Below are 20,755 nucleotides of genomic sequence, written 5' to 3'. Positions count from 1 at the left end.
TCAGGGCAGCCGACGTGGATGATGGGGGTAGCAGGAATCACTCAGAGACGATGCGGTGTAATTCAGGGTCTTTACTGGTGATAAAGATAGACCCTCCCGGAGTACTGGCTAGCGATCGGGGCCTGGTCAGTCCTTGAGCAGATGGGATCTCCCCTGGCCAGGCGGAGTTGTAGGCCTCCCAAACTGACTGTACTCTTCTGGCTACCTTGCTAGAGGCGGGTATAAGTAGCCCACGTCCCTGAGTGTACCGTGTGGTGCTCACCCGTATGGCCGGTGACTCGGGGCCTTCTAGTGGCGTCCGCTCCACGACGGCGGTGCTGGTCCCACGCGTGTGACCGTGCCTTCGGGTTTCTTGGCCAGAGGACCTGAAATCCCCTGCCGGGCGGTTTCTGCTGCTGGGTAAAGATTAGTCCCCACAGCCTCGGACTCTGGGTCCGGTGATAGCTTCTCAGTCAGGGCGAGCTCTGCAGCTGCCAGCCCTGACTCCTTATAGCACTGCTCCCACAGAGCTCCTGATGTTCTTTTCCTAGATCTGCTTCTCTTCTCTGTCTCTACTTCTTCTCTACTCACTAACCCTGCCTCAGCCCTAGGTTTATATAGGGGAAGTTCTTCCCCTCCCAGGACTGGGCAGGAGGTGTGGCATGCACAGGATCCCTGACCAAGAGACCTCCCACCTGCTCTCAGACATAACATTGCTGTTACTGTGGAAACCAGACCCCTGGGGTGCCACAAAAAGATCTCTGTACTGTCCCCTCATATATGTGTACATTATAATAAGATTGACTTCCGTTTTTCCAAACTGAAAAACCCCAGGTTTAATAACCTTGGTATTGCAGTCCACCAGTTCCCTTAACCTTGGTCGCTCTTCTCTGCACCGCTCTAGTTCAGCTATATCTTTCTTATACACTGGTGACCAAAATTGCACACAGTATTAAAATGTGTCCGCAAAAGCGACGTTGTATGTTCCTGTCATGAGCATCTATGCCTCTTTTAATGCATCCTATTATTTTATTTACCTTGGCAGCAGCTGCCTGACACTAGTCACTAAAGTGGAGTTTGCCATCCGCCCATACATCCAAGTCTTTTTCAGCAACAGTTTTACAGAGTGTTTTACAATTTAGCACATAACTGGCTGGGCAGCATGGTGGCTCAGTGGTCAGCACTGCAGCTTTGAAGTGCTGGGGTCCTGGGTTCAAATCCCACCAAGGACAATATCTGCAAGGAGTTTTTATGTTGTTTGCATGGGTTTCCTCCCATACTCCAAAGACACACTGATAGAGAATCTAGATTGTGAGCTCCGATGGGGACAGTGCCTATAATGTCTGTAAATTGTAAAGAGCTGTTGCAGAATATGTTGGCACTATATAAATAAAAAGATTGTTATTATAACTATACATTTTATTTCCTCTGCCAAGTGCATAGCCTTACATTTATCTACATTAAATTTCACTTACCATTTCTCAGCCAAGCCTCCAGCTTACATAAATCTTTCTGTAATAGTAAATTATCCTCCTCTGTATTAATTATTATTGGTCATTGGCACCCTTTGATCATGTCAGGGGATGCCCAATGGGAGTTGATGAGAACCGCACTATTTAAATGCTGCTGGCTGTAACTGAAAGTATAATTTAAATAGTTAACAACAGGAATCAGGCCATGTCCAATTGCTAGTGTCATAGGCGGATTATAATGAGGGCAATCTGGGCTTCCGCTGCCCATGAATTGCCCCAATTATAATTCACAATCGCATGTCTCATGTCACTGTCGCGAGCCCGCAGCCGCAGGCTGTGTAAATGATGCTGGGCCCGCCCTGTCGCATGACGTCACACAGCAGGACCCAGCATACACAGCACAGGCGCGTCTGTTCAAAAGCTGTGACTCACGCGCGCCGACTGTAGTCTGCCGAAGAGGAGCAGCTCCACGTCCCTCGCTCCCCTGCCTGAGCTGAGTAGCTGAACAAGGCGGCCTGTCCTGATCTTCTACAGGCTGGCAGTGCTGCAGTTAGCTCCACCCCATGAGTGCCCTGATTGGTCCTCACTGGACCCGGAGTCCTGGTGAGCTGCTGCAGCAGAGATTGTGCCTGGCCCAGACCAATCAACCATCAGGCTCATATATATAAGTGCTGCTAGAGCAAATTTAGTTTTTTTCTTAATAAATTGCAGCAAATAATGTTACTGTGTGAGTGGGGTGGATGTGAGGTGAAGAGAGAGAGCGAATTGGGGAAGTGGGAGTGGTACTGGGAGCCTTGTGTTCTGAGATTATTTGCAATCTCATGTAATAGCTGCTGTCTGGGGGGGGGGGTGGAGATAGGGAGGTAGGGGTTTATTATATTTACAGTTTAGGTCTTATAATAAGCCCCTGCCTGATAGTATAATAAGCCCCCATATAGTAACTATGGCATGAGCTGCATTGTGTCTAAAGGGGTTGTCCGGTCTAAATCTACAAGTCTGCTGTGACTCTTTGTGGCTGCAGACTTGTGAATCTTCACATTGCGCACACTGTGAGGATTCACCATTACCGTATCGGCGAGTACGCAATTTATATGCTCTTGGCCACATTCCAACTGTGCGGCTCACGTAAATACAAGTGTATTCAGAGAGATCGTAAACAGTCTAGTCGGAATGTGGCCAGGTGTATGCAAATCGCATACTTGAGGTCACATGACAACTTGCTCCCCGCACTGGAGAGTCCTGACAGTGTGCTGTGCGTGCAATGTGAGGATTCACAAGTCTGCGGTCATATAGTCACTGCAGACTTGTAGCTTAGGACTAGACAATCCCTTTAATTGTTTCATAATGAGCAGCTTATTATTTGTATAAAGTCATTAAAGGGGTTGTGAGGGCTTGGGATAAGTCTGCAGTCACTCTATGTGACTGCAGACTGGTAAATCATGACAGGATGCGGTGCAACTGCTGTCATGAGTACCCAGCATCACTTATATGATTGGGCGGTCATGCGACCACGTTTGCTATTTGCAAATGTCGATGAGATGCGTTTGGATTTTCTCAATAGAAGAGAATTGAGACAAGCAGAAAGAGTGTAGTCAACACATGCAAATAGCAAACTTGGTCACATGACCAGCTGATCACATAACTGATGCTGGGGACTCATTATTACTGTACATTGGGGAATCAGGGGACATTATTACTGTACGTGTACACTGTAACTGCGCCCCTGCACTGACTGAAAGCCGGCTTTAAGGGCTCTTTCACAGGTCAGTATCTCCGATACAAGTGGTGACAGTTTCCACACATACTGGAGACACTGACACATGTAGACCCATTCAAATCTATGGGTCTGTGCACATGTCAGTATGTATCCACGGAGCGTGTGTCCGTGTGCAAAATACGCTGACATGTACATTCATTGCACATCGCACGGGCCGCAAAACATCTCACACTGATGACATCCATGTGTCATCCGTGTGACACGTACCGGCGCCTGGGAATCAGTGTACAGTTTACCCTGTTCCCAAACGCCAGGTGCTGAACGCTGCCCGAATCATGGTTCCTTGCTGGCGCTGCGATCAGCATGAGCAGGGGATAATGTTGACAGTTGTATTTAGCCCCCACTGTGTCCAGCAAAGTAAGAATAAAATTAAAAAAATCCTTATACTCACCAATCCGAAGTTGGAAAAATCCAGTGTCCAACGCTGTAATCCATCTGACCAACAGGCGACCGCGCGCACCAAGGAGCAGAGCAGAATGACTCGCTGCAGCAAGCGGGACTCTGACCTGCCCTGAGCTCACTGAGTGATTGGACCGCTCGCTGAGCTCAGGGCAGGTCAGGGGTCCACTCGCTGCAGGGAGTCATTCTGCTTTGCTCCTCGGCGTATACGGTCGCCTGTCGGCCAGATGGATTACAGCGTGGGACAGGTGAGTATGAGGATTTTTTTATGTTATTCTTATTTTAACATTTGCTGAACACAGCGGCGGCACAATACAACTCTCAACATTGTCCTCTGCTGGTGCTGATTGAAGCGCAAGCAGGGGACAATGATGAGTGATGCCTCCAGCATCCAGTGCTTTGGAACAGCACTAACTGTACCGCTAATTCCCAGGCTTTGGTACGTGTGATCCTGGTGCAGCACACGGGCAGCACATGGTTGCCACACGTATTCCACACAGGTACACACTGACTCGGATATCTCCAGTACTGTTTTTTCCAATACCGGTAATATCCGGACATGTGAAAGACACACAGACCCATCCACATGAATGGATCTGCGCACATGTCAGTGTGTTTCCACAGTCCATGTGCTCCACACGCTGACATGTCAGTTTTTGTCTGGCAGCACGGATCACATGGACCCATTCAAGTGAATGGGTCAGTGTAGACACGTACCGCACACGGATGACATCCGTATGACACGTATCAGTGCTTGGGAATCAGCGGTACAGTTAGCGTTGTTCCCAAGCGCCAGGTGCTGAACGCTGCCCTCATCATGGTTCCCTGACAGTGCTGCCCACCTGTAAAAATAAGAATAAAATAAAACATTCTTATACTCACCTGTTCTAAGTATCCCCCGCTGTAATCCATGCTACCGCTCAGCAGAGGAGCCAGGGAGAATGAGGCGCTACAGCGAGCGAGTCCCGGAGCTGCGCTCAATGAGTGACAGGACACCACTTGCTGCTTTGTGGAGTTATTTACACTGCCACATGACCGGCCATTTATGATCTGAAGGGTTTGACAAGGACATTTGACAAGGGCCCCATAGGTTGATCTCTTTGGTTGTTGACTGAGGGAGCTATGTGGGGGCTCATACTGTAAATAGGGGGATGTCAGCATAGTTAATTGTGCTCAATATTAAGTCATACAATTAATATAAAAAAATCATTATAATTAATATTGAACAAAATTAATTTCAGCCTATTCGTTCATCCTACACAACAGTCACAGTTTCTCATGTGGTACCGTTTGGGAAAATTAATCTCTCACCCCTGCCCTATTATGTATAGTGCTGTACATAAGGGAAAAATTTGCGCGGTGCGCTATGCATGCCACTATCTGTCATTTTCCATCTACATATCTGCACCAGATCACCTGTGTGTTACATGACCTATCACATGATCTATCAAAGGGGATCATGTGACATGTCACATGACACATCGGGTACCTGGGGGAGGGGCCAACACCTTCTAAACTGCCCGGGGCCCTGGCTACTCTTAATCCACCCCTGGCTACTGTTACAGGCAGAAGCTGGTTGACTGTTACAGCTGGCATCTGCCTGATATGGTGCCGTCTCAGCTTGTGAACCTGCACGTTACATGAGCACCCTGACTGCGATGTAATGTTACGTAAGGGTGCGTGAAGGAGTTAGTAAATGTATATTAGTATAGAAGTACATAGCAGTACAGAAGTTCTGCAGTACTTCAAAAAGTTCCATAAAGTAGTCATGAAGATAAGAAAGAAATACTCAGTACAAAAAAAAAGTATGAAATATGTTTTTTCCTTATGCAATCTTTTACTATGGAAAAAAAATTAAAGGAAAAACTTACACAAAATTGGTATTACCGGTATTACTACATTGTTAAAGGGAATCCGACAGCAGTTTTTTGCTGAGTAAGCTGAGAACACCATGAGGTAGGGACTGAGTTTTCAGTGATGAGGTCTGGTTGAGACAAAATCGCATAATAGGTCAATACCACAAAAGAAAAAAAAGAGGGTTAGAGTGATGGTAATACAACCTGGGGTAGTTGTGTATGGACACAACCAGTGGTGTACCGCTAATGGCGGCAGGCCACGCTACTGCTATGGGGCCCAACAGCTGGGAAGGCCCATTGCCAGCGCCAGTAAAAGGCCCCCCCTCTCTGCCCCTTATCATCACAAAAAGTGGAGAGATAACTTAAATTATATGCTTCTTTTACTTACAGGGATTTTGACCTTTTTTAATCTATCTGTAGTGTCCATTTTGCAAAAGTACCAAAAGGAAGTACATACTGTATTTGTTTTTACTTTTGAATCAGCTTCTCTGCACTGATAGTATCAAAGTGACTGTTACACGCACTCTGCCTAAGTTCAGATAGGGGCGAGACTGGTTACATGAATTTGTTGGAATCCTGGGGGAACCGTTACTCAGGGCGACCATAGGCTGCAGCTTCTCTCAGAAACACGATAGATTCAGTTGCTGACCAGACACATCTGACAAGAGTCTTTATAACCGGTAGAACAGTAATATTTAATGAGGCACGGCCAGTGCAATGCAAATGTCTCTTTGAGCAACAGGCTCCAGTAATAACAGTACAGTCTCCTTTGCAGCACAGCAGTACACAGTCTATTATCCGGTAGCACAGTACAGCACAGTTTTGATGCATACACAACCACAGGCTTTTCCTTCACAAGGACTCAATAGTACACAGCATTCTTTATCCTGCAGGGAGATGGAGGGGGGAAGGGTGTGATGAGGGAGATGATCTCTATGACAGACTTACTTCCAGTCCTTATCTTCCTGGCCGATAATACTCCACACTGTTAGCTCAGGGAGTCTAACTGACCTTTGTTTAGCTTTCCTCCTGACCCTCCTGGGGCTCTGCTAAAACACTCCCCTTGTCTTGTGACTGTGTTAACCCCTCTAGTTGCTGGATGTTTCTGGAGCAAAACACTTTCTGTCTTATGTACTTGTGTTACTTCTAATAGTTGCTGAATGCTTTTAAAGCAACAGCACTACTTCTGCATGTCACATTTTCACTAAGGGCATATGCCCACGATCAGGAGCCGCTGCAGCCCCGATGCTGCAGAATAGTCGCACCACTTCCCCCCTCATTATGCAAATGAGCGGCCGTGATTTTTTTTTCATATGCCGACTTTCCTCATTGATGTAAGTCTATGGGGAAAGTCCACATGCGGACCTGCAAGAGAAATTGACATGCTGTGGTCCTGAAAGATGGGCTGCATGTCAATTTCCGTGAGTAATTTGCATAGTGGACATGGGATTTCTAGAAATCCCATCCACTATGCTGTAACATCTGCACGCTGTGGGTTTGACGCTGTATAAACACACAGCTTCAAACACGCAACATTTCCTGATCATGGGTACATACCTTAAAAAAGAAGCTAAAGTGACAGACAATAAGGCTGCACGGCCAGCTACCACTTTTGTAAAAAAATGTCTGACTCAACTAAATAGAAAAATATCATTTCATAGCTTTGTCTTTGACTTCTAGTGAACTTTTGGGAAAGTCTTGAGTTGTTACAAAAAGCTTTTTAAGCTTTTGTTCACTTTCTAATGTGCTCAGATGTTATTTTGAAGTCTGCAGGGTATAAACTACATACAAAGCTTTTTTTTAATGCAGCATGATCTAGGTACAGTGTTTATTTTCTGCCTAGGCTTCACTATAATATTTGAAAACAACTATTGTTATAAAATTTTAACATCACTATTGCTAGTTAATATTAACCTCTTTACGACTTTGGATGTATCCATACATCCAGGATGGTAGGTACTTATCGACCTTGTACATATGGATACGTCATATCTTTAATGCGGCACCGTGACATTAAGGTGCCTGCTGAATCCTGCCTGAAACACTGATGCCTAGCCTATGATTGGTACTGTAACAGCACTGATCATAGGCTGGAGCCTAGCAATGACAGTATCACCAGGGCCAGCTCTGATTGGTGAGATCGGACGAAGATGTTGATTGCACCAATTAGAGGCGAGCTGACCTCAGAATGACCGCCCTTCACATCCTCATTATAGCTTCGGACATGTGCAGGGCGTCCATACTGTCCTTCTGTCGCACTTTGCTGGGTCTTGTGGTGCCACAGACTTTTTTAAACCTGTGCCATCACTTCTGCTGGTGCTTCTGCTGTTGGAGAAAGAAGACGTTTCAAATCCTTCCTGATCCGTTAATGATCCCTGATTTTTAGCAGGTTTTTCTTTTGCAGCAGCCGAGCACTGATCAGTGACACCAATTACTGATCGACAGCTGAAAGAACTGTATAACACAGGAAAGGGATACAAAAAGATATCCAAGGAATTGATAATGCCAGTCAGCAGCATTCAAACTGTGATTAACAAATGGAAAATCAGGGGCTCTGTAACAACCAAACCATGGTCACGTAGACCAACAAAAATTTCGGCCACAACTGCCAGGAAAATTGTTCGGGATGCAAAGAAAAACCCACAAATAACATCAGCTGAAATTCAGGACTCTCTGACAACTAGCGGTGTGACTGTTTCAAGATGCACAATAAGGAGGCACTTGAAGAAAAATGGACTGCATGGTTAAGTCGCCAGAAGAAAGCCATTACTGCGCAAATGCCACAAAGTATCTCACCTACAGACCTCCAAACAGCATAGAGACAAGCCTCAAAACTTGTGGAACAAGGTAATTTGGAGGGATGAGACTAAAATTGAACTTTTTGGCCACAACCATAAATGTTATATTTGGAGAGAGGTCAACAAGGCCTATGATGAAAGGAACACCATTCCTACTATAAAGCACGGAGGTGCATCGCTGATGTTTTGGGGGGGTGTGAGCTACAAAGGCACAGGAAACTTGGTAAAAGTTGAAGGAAAGATGAATGAATCACGTTATCAGCAAATACTGGAGGCAAATTTGCACTCACCAGCCCGGAAGCTGCGAATGGGACGTACTTAGAAGTTCCAACATGACAACCATCCAAAACACAAGGCCAAATCGACCTGTCATTGGCTACAGCAGAACAAAGTGAAGGTCGTGGAGTGGCCATCTCAGTCTCCTGACCTCAATATCATTGAGCCACACTGGGGAGATCTCAAGCGCGCAGTTCAAGCTAGACAGCCCAGGAATTTACAGGAACTGGAGGCTTTTTGCCAAGAAGAATGGTCAGCTTTACCATCTGAGAAAATAAAGAACCTCATCAACAACTACCACAAAAGACTTCAAGCTGTCATTGATGTTAGAGGGGGCAATACATGGTATTAAGAACTGGGGTATGTGAACTTTTGATCAGGGTCATTTGGATGTTTTTGGATGTCATTAAGATTTAAAAGAGAAAACACAGTAGTTTGACAATAAATGGCTTCACCCAACCAATAACCATGCGTGGAGAAAAAGTTTTTTTGTTATCATTCATATTCTCTGCAACAAGGCTAAGAAAGCAAAAAATCTGAAGGAGTATGTAAACTTTTGAGCACAACTGTAGGTCACCAAACAAGACTGTGTACTTGGGTTCAACAACAACATGGGGGCAGTTGATCTCTCTGATCAAGTCATCCAGCTGTACAGTGCCATGAGAAAAGCCAAGGTATGGTACAAAAAGCTGGCCTTGCACATTGTACAGATGGCAGTTTACAATGCTTTTGTGCAATCACGATGCGCAGGCCAGACCAGTACGTACCTTCAGTTCCAGGAGGTAGTAATCAAGGTCCTACTCTTTGGAGATCAGGAAGGTGCGGGCGCCAATATTTCTGTAACTGAAGATGCTCATAACGTACCAGACCAACGTGTCCCAGGGAAGGTCCCTCAAACCACAGAGAAAGGAAGGTCGCAAAAGAGGTGCCAAGTGTGTTACAGAAGGGGAATATGCAAGGACAACAATTATCAATGAAACACCAGCCCCGACAAACCTGGCCTGTGTATAAAAGAATGCTTCAAAACAAACTGTACCATACATCCATGGACAACTAAATTAATTTCTGACTTACACAACTCACATATGCCAACCTGACGTACACTACACAACTCATGTATGCCAACCTGATGTAGACTACACAACACACGTATGCTAACCTTATGTACACTACACAACTCACATATACCAACCTGATGCACGGTACAGAACTGACGTATGCCAACCTGATGCACTCTACATTACTCACGTATGGCAACCTGATGCACTCTACATTACTCACCTATGACAACATGAAGCACTCTACAGGGTGGGCCATTTATATGGATACACCTAAATTAAATGGGAATGGTTGGTGATATCAACTTCCTGTTTGTGGCACATTAGTACATGGGAGGGGGAAAACTTTTCCAGATGGGTGGTGACCATGGTGGTGGCCATTTTGAAGTCGGCCATTTTGGATCCAACTTTATTTTTTTCAATGGGAAGAGGGTCATGTGACACGTCAAACCTATTGAGAATTTCATAAGAAAAACAATGGTGTGCTTGGTTTTAACGTAACTTTATTCTTTCATGAGTTATTTACATACCAACCGGATGCACTCAACACAACTCACTTATGTCAACTTTATGTACACTATACAACTCACGAATGCAAACTTGATACACTACTCATGTATGCCATTACATTATAAAATTCACACACCAGGAAACACTAGATCAATTCCAATATAGGGTCACTTGTGGGAGGTTTCCACTATCTAGGCACATCAGGGGCTCTCCAAATGCGACATGAACCTGCAGATCACTCCATCAAAGTCTGCATTCCAAAACCTCACTCCTTCCCTTCTGAGCCCTGGCGGTTACATTTTGTCATAAGCCCAATGGGGTATTACCAGATATTTTTTTCTGGAGGCATTTAGTCTCTCCATTGCAAAGCAATGACCAATCATAAGTAGGAGGTGTTATGCAGGGGAATTAAGAAGACACTCCCAAAAGGTCAGAAATACATGCCTTCTCCTGGGAGATGTTTGCATTCTCTGTGAGGAATCTGGCTGTATCTGACAGCGGGTTCCCTGCCCCAGAAATGCATAATCTCCTGGAAGTTGCTTACTCTGCATTGACGTTTTAGAACATCAATGCAGCGTAAAGTGTGAATAAACAGGACATACAGTACAGACCAAAAGTTTGGACACACCTTCTCATTTAAAGATTTTTCTGTATTTTCATGACTATGAAAATTGTACATTCACACTGAAGGCATCAAAACTATGAATTAACACATGTGGAATTATATACTTAACAAAAAAGTGTGAAACAACTGAAAATATGTCTTATATTTTACGTTCTTCAAAGTAGTCACCTTTTGCATTGATGACTGCTTTGCACACTCTTGGCATTCTCTTGATGAGCTTCAAGAGGTAGTCACCGGAAATGGTTTTCAATTCACAGGTGTGCCCTGTCAGGTTTAATAAGTGGGATTTCTTGCCTTATAAATGGGGTTGGGACCATCAGTTGTGTCACCGGAAATAGTCTTCCATAGTCATGAAAATACAGAAAAATCTTTAAATGAGAAGGTGTGTCCAAACTTTTGGTCTGTACTGTACGTACACTATGTCTACAAAACTAAACAATAATACCACTATACAGTGAGTTTATAGTGGGGACAGCACTGCACCCTTGCAATATCTGCAAAGAGTTTGTATGTTCTGTCCGTGTATATTGCACGGATTGTACACATTCAAAGGCAGACCATTTAACAACTAGATAATCAGTATGATTTCCTAACTTGTCTGTTCTAATAAAAAGGTATTCTCATTTTATATTTTAGAATTTCACAGGATATATTTGAGAAAGTACAGGACTACTAGGGTATGCTCAGAAGGGGTCCCACTCCGTAAATTTGAATATAGAATCAACTCGGCACTGTCAGAGAATATTAATCTGTATCATACAAAGTATAGTGTACAGGATGATGTTTTGGTCCCAAGACACTTCTATCAAACATACACAAATTCCTGGATGGAGCAGTATGCGCTGTAACAAAGCTAGAAGGTGGGCGTTGGAGGTAGAGCGAGGAGACGCACATATATAAGCGTCAGCTGTCACTCTATTCCCAGCGCCACCATTTTTCTCATATTGCTCCATCCAAACAGTGGTGCAAGTTTTAAAAAGGTCATCATCTTATACTCTATACTCCTATACTTTGGATTATACAAATATATATTATTTATCTAAGAGTAATGGTGGATTGGTTCTGCATAATATTAATATTCACATGATATGACATAAATGTCTGATCAATATAGAACCGCGTCAAATGTAAAATCGTCTAACTCCAATTCCCGCCCGACTGTGGTCAGTGGAGAGGTGACTGCATGTGTGATTTTATCTATTAAAGGGAATCTGTCACCCCTTCGGACTTATCTGACCTCTAATCTGACCAGCAAATTTGGTTTGCAGTATCATCTTTAAGCTGATGACACACAACTATACACCTCATCCCCAGACCTTACCCCCGCTGTACTACAGAACACCAGTGACTGTCTGGCCGCAGTTTCTAAAATCATGTCCGCTCTCTACCTGAAACTCAACCTCTCAAAAACTGAACTTCTTCTGTTCCCACCGTCTACTCACCTCTCCAAATCTGACATCTCTCTCTCAGTGTGTGGCACCACAATAATACCAAGCAAGCAGGCGTGTTGCCTGGGCGTTGTGTTTGACACCAATCTCTCCTTCACCTTCCACATACAATCTCTTGCCCGCTCTTGTCGCTTGCACCTGAAGAACAACTCTAGAATCTGCCCCTTTCTCACCTTGGAAACAACAAAAACCCTCACTGTTGCCCTGATCCACTCCTACCTTGACTACTGTAACTCTCTCTTAATTGGCCTCCCCCTCACTCAACTTTCCCCCCTCCAGTCCATCCTTAATGCTGCAGCCAGGGTCATCTATCTGGCTAATCGTTACTCAGACGCTTCCGCTCTGTGCCAGTCACTGCACTGGCTGCCCAGTGCATTATAGGATACGATTTAAATTGCTTGTTCTCACCCACAAAGCTCTCCACAGTGTGGCACCCCCCTACATCTCTTCCCTCATCTCTGTTTATCGGCCTACCTGTTTTCTACGCTCTGCAAGGGACTTTCGACTAACATCCGCACTAATCCGTACCTCTCACTCCCGGCTTCAAGACTTCTCCCGAGCTGCACCTATTCTTTGGAATACTCTACCTCAAGAAATTAGGATGAACCACAACTTACACAGTTTTAGGCGCTCCCTAAAAACACATCTGTTTGGGGCGGCCTATCACGTTCCCTAATCAAAGTCCTTTCATATTCTTATAGCCCATTCCTTATTTCTCCAAACATAAGTCTCCACCGAACCAAAAAGCACTACAGATACTGGCTGGTGATGAGCGCATGCAGCCTTTATCTATCCCTCATCCCCTCAAGATGGCTGAACCATTCTTGTAAATAAGCCCCTGTACTTTGTGTCACCCCCACCTCATTGTAGATTTTAAGCTCTTAGGAGCAGGGTCGTCATTATTTTTGCTGTAATTATTGTATTATCTTTAGCTATGTTACTTATGACTGTTGTACATGAACCTGTGAATTGTTAAGCGCTGTGGAATATGTTGGTGCTATATAAATAAAGATTATTATTATTATTATTAATATGGGCATACAGGTGATAGAAATGTAAATCCATACCTATCTGTATGCCTTATATTAGACGTCTTGTTGGTGTGAAATGTCTTTTTATTCATTCTTGTTTCTGATGTGTTCCCGTCACGAGGCCCGCAAGAAATCCCGCCTACTGTTTTAATTATAATGTTTCCCCCCCCCCCTGCATGTCACAGTGCCCTGTGACGTTCAGTCACTGCAGTAACATCCCGCGCCTTCGCACTTCACCTTTTACGCAAGGCTCACTTCTTCCTGCTGTCTATGTATCATTGTAGAGCAGGGATCTTGTGTGCAGGCGTGTCACTATGGCTTCCCAGCGCCTGCGCACAAGATCCCTGCTAACTCGAATTCGCTAACATACCCTCTACATTCTGACTTCCTCTATGTTTTTTTTTTCTTTAAACTTCCAACGACACTTTGTTTGAGATTCACCAGTGCATGCTCAAATGAGCCTTCATCAGGGGCAGAGGCTGCGGTCACTTTCACAGTCTTTGCACCCTCTCTGAAATGAGGCGTCATCAGTGATGTATGTTTCAGGGGCTGGGCTAGTCCTGCTCACCTGATAATGCGTTGGTTGTAAATTCTGATGCAATACTCAGTATGAGCTCCCTGTGCTATATTCCTTTACATGCACAGTGACAGTGTGCTCCCTTGCTGGCTCTAAAGAGAAGTGACGAGCCAACAAGAGAAATTGTGGAAATTGTAAGCAGGGCTGTGGAGTCAGTATCCATTTTGGTGGAGTTGAAGTCGGAATAAATTGGACCGACTCCTAAAAGATATAATACATTGGGTACAGTAGTACAATGCAGGATGTGCTGTAAATGTTTTCAGAAGAATTTGGGAAAGTTATGAAATGTCCTATCAATGTCAGTTCTGTTCCTGATCTAAGGATTTAGGCTTTTAGTTGAGATAAATCTGTGCAGCATTTTATGTACATGCTCAGTAGTGAGGCAGGGCTGTGGAGTTGGAGTCGGAAGTCAGGGAAATTGAGGAGTTGGAGTTGGTGGTTTGGCTTACCGACTCCACAGCCCTGACTTAAGAGGCAACGCAGCAAGAACTAGTCCAGTCTCTGAAACAGATGTCACTGATGACGCTTCGCTTCACGGTGGGGAAAACAGCTGTGGCAGTGACTGCAGCCTCTGACCCCTGATGACGTCCTGTGTGTGTATCTCAAAATGCAATGAGATTCTCAAACAAAACATAGAAAATTTTTAAAATGAAGTTTTTTTGAGAAGTGATTAGATTATTGAATTCATTAGACATTTAGTATAAAATTCACCTTTGTTTTTGGACTACCCCTTTAATTCTGCATAATATTAATTGTATCTCCTTATAAAAAGCAGTTACATGAGAGTATTAAAAAAATTATGATTTGTATCCAGAAAAACAGACGATTTTCCATCTATACTGTCTGTCGTCTAGCAGCCATTTTTGTACATCAGAAGTGAATAAAATTTACAAGAACAAATACAGTGTCCAATGTTAGTAATGGAAATGTATTAGTAAAAATTGGATGCTATATAGATAATTCATATGGGATCCATTTTTTTTTTCCACACCCATAGACTTCAATAGGCGAGAATCATCGGAAATACAGAAGAGACCAGTATGTGCTTGTGTTCTTTTTCACACAGACATTTTCAAACTGTAATCTGAATAGCTCAATTGCATAACATTGCTCCTAGTGATGTCTGTATGGGGTCCGGGTTATGTTTTTTTCACGAACAGCTCTTGGACCAAAAATACAGTTGTGTGAATGTAGCCTGAATACTTGTTGCAAAAAAGCTTATCGTAACAAGTATTAGCCGTTGATCAAGCAATAAATAAATTGGGAGCATTGGAAAAAAAGTTGTTCACCCAACCCTGTTCTACAGGCATAGATCCACATCACATGTGGGGGGAGGTGACAGGCAGGAAAGGTAGGGGGATCTTTACTGCAGTCTATGGTGTGAATGTGATAAGCCACAGATCACTCATCAGCCTCCCCTCCCTCATCAATGTCCCCTCAGCATCCTCCCCTCCCTCACCAGCATCCCCTCAGCAGCGTTCCCTCCCTCACCAGCGTCCCCTCAGCAGCCTCCCCTCCCTCACACCAGCGTTCTCTCATCAGCCTCTTCTCCCTCTTCAGCATCCCCTCAGCAGCCTCCCTTCTCTTTCCAGTGTCTCCTCAGCAGCCTCCTCTCCCTCACCAGTGTCCCCTCAACAGCAACCCCTCCATCATCAGCATCTCCACAGCAGCCTACTTTCCCTAAGCGTCCCCTCAGCAGCCTCCCTTCTCTTTCCAGTGTCCCCTCAGCAGCCTCCCCTCCCACATCAGGGTCCCCTCCCTCATCAGCCTCCCCTCCATCATTCGCGCCCCCTCATCAGACTCCCCTCTGTTACCATTGTCCCCTCAGCAGCCTCCCCTCCCACATCACGGTCCCCTCCCTCATCAGCCTCCCCTCCATCATCCGCGCCCCCTCATCAGACTCCCCTCTGTTACCAGAGTCCACTCAGCAGCCTCCCCTCCCTTATCAGCGTCCCCTCAGCAGTCTCCCCTCCCTTACCAGCGTCCCCTCAGCAGCACAGCGCTGCACAGTACACAATCACACAAACAGTGCCTTACCTCAGGGTTCCCCAACTCCAGTCCTCAAGGCCCACCAACAGGTCATGTTTTCAGGATTTCCTTAGTATTGCACAGGTGATGTAACTATTGCCTGTGCTGATGATGGAATTATCACCTGTGCAATACTAAGGAAATCCTGAAAACATGACCTGTTGGTGGGCCTTGAGGACTGGAGTTGGGGAACCCTGCCTTACCTGACCGCAACACATGTGGCACACTGCTGCTCTTCTCCGGATTGAAGATGAGAGCGCAGTGTGTCACATGACCGGCGTCAGGACCATGATGCACCCAGCCGCAGATTAAATGTACAGAACCCATTTCCGGGTGCATCATGTGCCGAATTGTTGTCCCTAAGAGGCCCGGTAACCAGAAGCAAAGAGAGGGGGGGCCTGGGCTGTGGGCCCGGCCAGCTGGCCGGGCCCCCATCCTTTTTACTTCTGGTCACCAGGCTCCACACAGCAGTAAGGGCAGTGATGCCCTGATGGCGGCCCTGATCACGTACAAAAGGTGAGGAGGCAGCAGAGTACATGGGGAGCCCATAGAATATCCCATCTGCAGGCTGCATGTAGTGGAGGTGAGAGGGGCACTTTACTGTTAAACCCTGTAGTCAGTAGGAATACTCAGCCCAAGAGTTTTATCTCCCATCAGCTGCCAAGAAGACTCAGGGAGATACAGTGGCTACTAATTAGCTTATCTCCCTGAAAGCAAACTGCAGTCCCAGCTTTTATTCCACAATGTGTGAAAGGAGGCATTGCAAGGGTTGTGATCTAATTAGCACAGGAAACACACAATGCTGCCTCATAGGTGTTATCTGGGCCCCATTTAGAGGCCCATTATCTGCAGCAGATGGGTGTTGTAGTCCCAGCTTCCCTGCTCCTGTCCTGAACACTACTGCAGAAGTTTGAGGCGAGCAGCTCTGCAAACAAGTTGCTGAGCAGCTCCACATCCACCAATTAGAAGATGGGGGCAATCGTGCTGATGAATCGTAGCTCAGTCTTTCTCCGGCTCTCTGGCTGAGTGTCTGCAGGCCAGAAAGGAACAGTCAGAGGGCCGGATGTGGCCCGCAGGCCGCAGTTTGCCCAGGCCTGTCCTAGAGCACCACTCATATCATCGTCAAACTTCTCACATCACAAACTTTGGTAGCAAGCATGAACGCCTCCCTTCTACTTCCACTTTTCTACACTATTTCCAAGAGCCATAACTTTTTTTATTTTTTGCTTTTGCCGTATGCGGGTTTACTTTTTTGAGGGATGAGTTGTAGTTTTTAATTTTACTTTAATTGCACCATTGTTTCTTTGGTTTAGTTTCTACCGCATTCATTGCATGGTAAAAATAACCTGAAACATGATTCTTCAGGTTAGTATGACTGCAGCAATAATAATATTTAAGTGGCTGAAAAAAAATCACAACATTCTAAAAAAAAAAAAGTTTAGTTTGTTTCGAACTTTATTTTTCGGTCATTTGACGGTTTTAGGCTATGTGCACACGATACGGTTTTAATGTGTTTTCCGCCGCGGAAACACATTAAAACCGCTTGTTAATAGGTCTGCCATATATAGCAATGGTAATCCGCATGTGCTGTGCACATGATGCAGAAATTTCTGCTCCGGATTACCATTGCGGCAAAAACTGAAGCAGGACCATTTTTAGCGCAATTCCGCCACAAATGCACGTCCATTGACTTGCATTGAATCGCAGCAAACCCGCATGTATAATATCTATACATGCAGATTTGCTGCGTTTCAATGAAAATCAATAGGCGCAAAATCATGTCGGAATCGCGTTGCAGGTGGTACCCGGGTCGGGACAGGAGGCTGCTACTCCTCTCAACCTACCGCTGCTCTTGCTGATAACCAGCCCGCATGCCCACGGTAAAAGCAAACAAACAAAAAACTGTATACTCACCTGTCCGGTGGCCCCCGGTGTCCTCCTGGTCCCCGACAGCGATGTCTTCAGCCGGGCGGCAAGTGGTACACTGCTGGGAGTGGGCTCGCTCCTAGCAGTGTACTGTGCTGCCGGGACCTGTGCTGATGTCATCGATCATGACGCGACCATCAGCTGATCGGTGACGTCAGCGATCATGACCATCATGTGATAGCTGACGTCACCGATCAGCTGATGGTTGTGTGACCATCAGGTGATCGGTGACGTCAGTGGCCAGTTGATGGTCATGTGACCATCAGGTGATCAGTGTCAGCAGCAATTAGCTGATGGTCACATGACCATCAGCTGATCGCTGATGCCGGCAATCAGTTGATGGTCACGTGATCATCAGCTGACTGCTGACGCCGGTAATCAGCTGATCAGTCTCGTGACCGATCAGCTGATGCTAACCCTGGGAACATTCGCAAGAATTTTCCCACGGTGGTTAGCTCATTGAGGCTCATCAGCTGATGAATCCCAGTGACCTCCTGCAGACTGTATACTGACAAGGGTTGAGTTTACACCCCTGTCAGTATACAGTGCTGTATTCTACAGCTGTGACATCAGTGATTTCTGATGTCACAGCTGTAGACGTGACCTGGATCATCGTGGGACACTCACCGGTGATCGTGGACTGCGTCGTTGACGGCAGACAGGTGAGGGATACGGTTGTTTGTTATTTTACGCTCTTTTCAGGAGATCAAGGGCTTCAAGAAGACGTGTAATAAAAAAAAATTGTAGAACTGTGTTTGTTTTATTTCATTAAAATACTTTATTCTGGCCATGTCTTTTATTGAAAAAGCGGTGACCATTTTACTGCGCAGTTAGTAATGGGGGTGTCTTATAGACGCCCTCCATTACTAACCTGGGCTTCACGTCAGCCACCAATACAAGGCTGACGTGAACCCCAACCCCATTGCTACTGCTACAGGGCAATGGGAAAAGTGAGGCTAAGTGCCAGATTTCACTGAACCATGCAGATTTACCACATTCAATACATTCTAGTGGTCAAATTTCTGTTGTGGAGACTAGCGACTTCACAAGAGAGTTAGACATGCTGCGGTCCTGAAAGACGCACAGCATGTCAGTGTCCACGAGCGATTCGCAGCCTCTGATGCACGCATAATGGACGTAAGATTTCTAGAGATCCTATCCACTATAACGTAACATCTGGACGCTACAGGTTTGACGCTTTATAAACACGCAGCGTCAAACCTGCAGCGGCTCCTGATCGTGGCCACGTATCCAAACTCACCCGCAGCTTATCAATTTCTGTAGCGGACACGCTAGTCTCCGCTGCTGATTTTGACAGATTGAAGTGTCATTATATGCGGTGGATTCAAATGTACCGACAACAAAAGTGCGGCATTAGAACACTGCGTTTTGGATGCAACATAAATACGTTGTGTCAAAAGCGCTGCTTGTTGCTGTTCGTGGGGATCTAAAGGCTAACAAACCAGCTGTGAGATGTTATTTAATGGCCAGGGACCATGTTTGCCTAATGGCACCTTCCCAGGGTAATAATAAGAGCTCACAGCAGTCGCATAAATTACATGAATAGAAATGCTAATGAAGACTGGGTGAATAGGACTAGCTGACACCCAGCTCTTTTGTTTGGTGGTGTCAATCAGACCTTTTCATGAGCAAACTTTAATTAAAGTAAAGAAACACAGAGACACAGTGTAAATACTTTATTTGAATTACAGCAGACACATTCTTTAATGATTTAAATGAACCAATATACTCATCCCAGTTCTTATGGTAATCCAAGGTTTTAAGCAATGTCCCACCAAATAACGTTATTTAGCTCCAAAAAGCATTCATTGATGTACAAAAACGCTTAAAAAAACTCATGCAAAAATGCATGTAAATCCGCATGCACTTCTTTCTGCCAGGGAGAGGCAAAAACGCACAGGAAATTTCTGCTTCAAATCCTGAACGTGTGCACATACCCTTATTAATACCATTTTGGGATACATCACATTTCTGTCACGCTTTATTATATTTTTAGAGAGAGAAGTTGTGACCAAAAACCAGCAATTCTGGCCTTTCAATTTATTTTCATTTTACAGTGTTTATTGTAATGGTGAATTTTATTTTGGAATTTTACAGATGGGCAATAGCAAATATGTTTATTTATTATTTCTTTACATTTATCTAAAACAAAGTGTGATTCAATCTTTTATATATTTAAAAAAAAACTTTTTTTGACTTTCATTTTTAGTTCTTTTGGTACTCATTCAGCAGTTCTCCGGCTGCTATGGCAACTCACAAACAGAGGAAGTTGCGAAGGTAGTTATTGAGTGCCTGAAATGGCACACAACTCAAACTACACAGTTTCAATGCAGTGGTCAGAGACTGACAGCAACATTTAAGAGTTAAACAGCACAGATATAAATATTGATTGTAAAATACAACTAGGTCCACTCTATACACCTACATCTGGCATGTGACGTACATGTACGTCACACATCAGGAATGGGGTGGAAGCAAAAAATGCTTGCCAATTTTAAAAGGATTTAAAGAAGAAGAAGCCTTGTATGGGCTTTCTTACAATGGATATTCACAGCATATCCCAAGTTTATGCTATAAAAGTCTATAAAATGGGGCGCCATCACTTGAATCCTCATTTTTCAGGGATTTTACTGTAACAACAAAAAAAATGGATAAATGTAGTAACTAGTGTTGAGCGAGCATGCTCGACACTGCTCGGTACTCGCCCGAGCATCTCACTACTCGGGATGTTCGGCGAGCACCGAGCATTTTCGGGTTACTCGGGTGGGAGCTCGGGTCTCCGCCCTGCATGTTTGGCGCTCTTTACAGAGCCAATGAACATGCAGGGATTGCCAGCCAGTGACTGTAATGCCGCAGCCATGTTGGTTGTGGGCATTACAGTGATTGGCTGGCCGCACAGCGTCACCTCGAGTATTTAAAACCGGGCACCGCCATCTTGGACACAGTCGCTCCAGATCAGACAGTGTAGGGAGAG

General features: G+C 45.0%; 1 protein-coding gene across 1 annotated transcript in view; it reads right to left on the bottom strand.

Annotated features, from left to right (window-relative positions):
- Positions 1–20,755, bottom strand: part of NR4A3 (nuclear receptor subfamily 4 group A member 3) — a 223,361-nt gene that overhangs the window by 16,980 nt on the left and 185,626 nt on the right. The gene's annotated exons all lie outside the window — the stretch shown is intronic.

The sequence above is a fragment of the Phyllobates terribilis genome, unplaced genomic scaffold (assembly GCF_046119375.1).
Source record: "Phyllobates terribilis strain yellow unplaced genomic scaffold, ASM4611937v1 Scaffold_4__5_contigs__length_816908805, whole genome shotgun sequence".
Taxonomy (NCBI): Eukaryota; Metazoa; Chordata; class Amphibia; order Anura; family Dendrobatidae; genus Phyllobates; species Phyllobates terribilis.
Note: the sequence above shows the minus strand (reverse complement) of the source record. Positions and strands in the feature narration are given on the sequence as shown.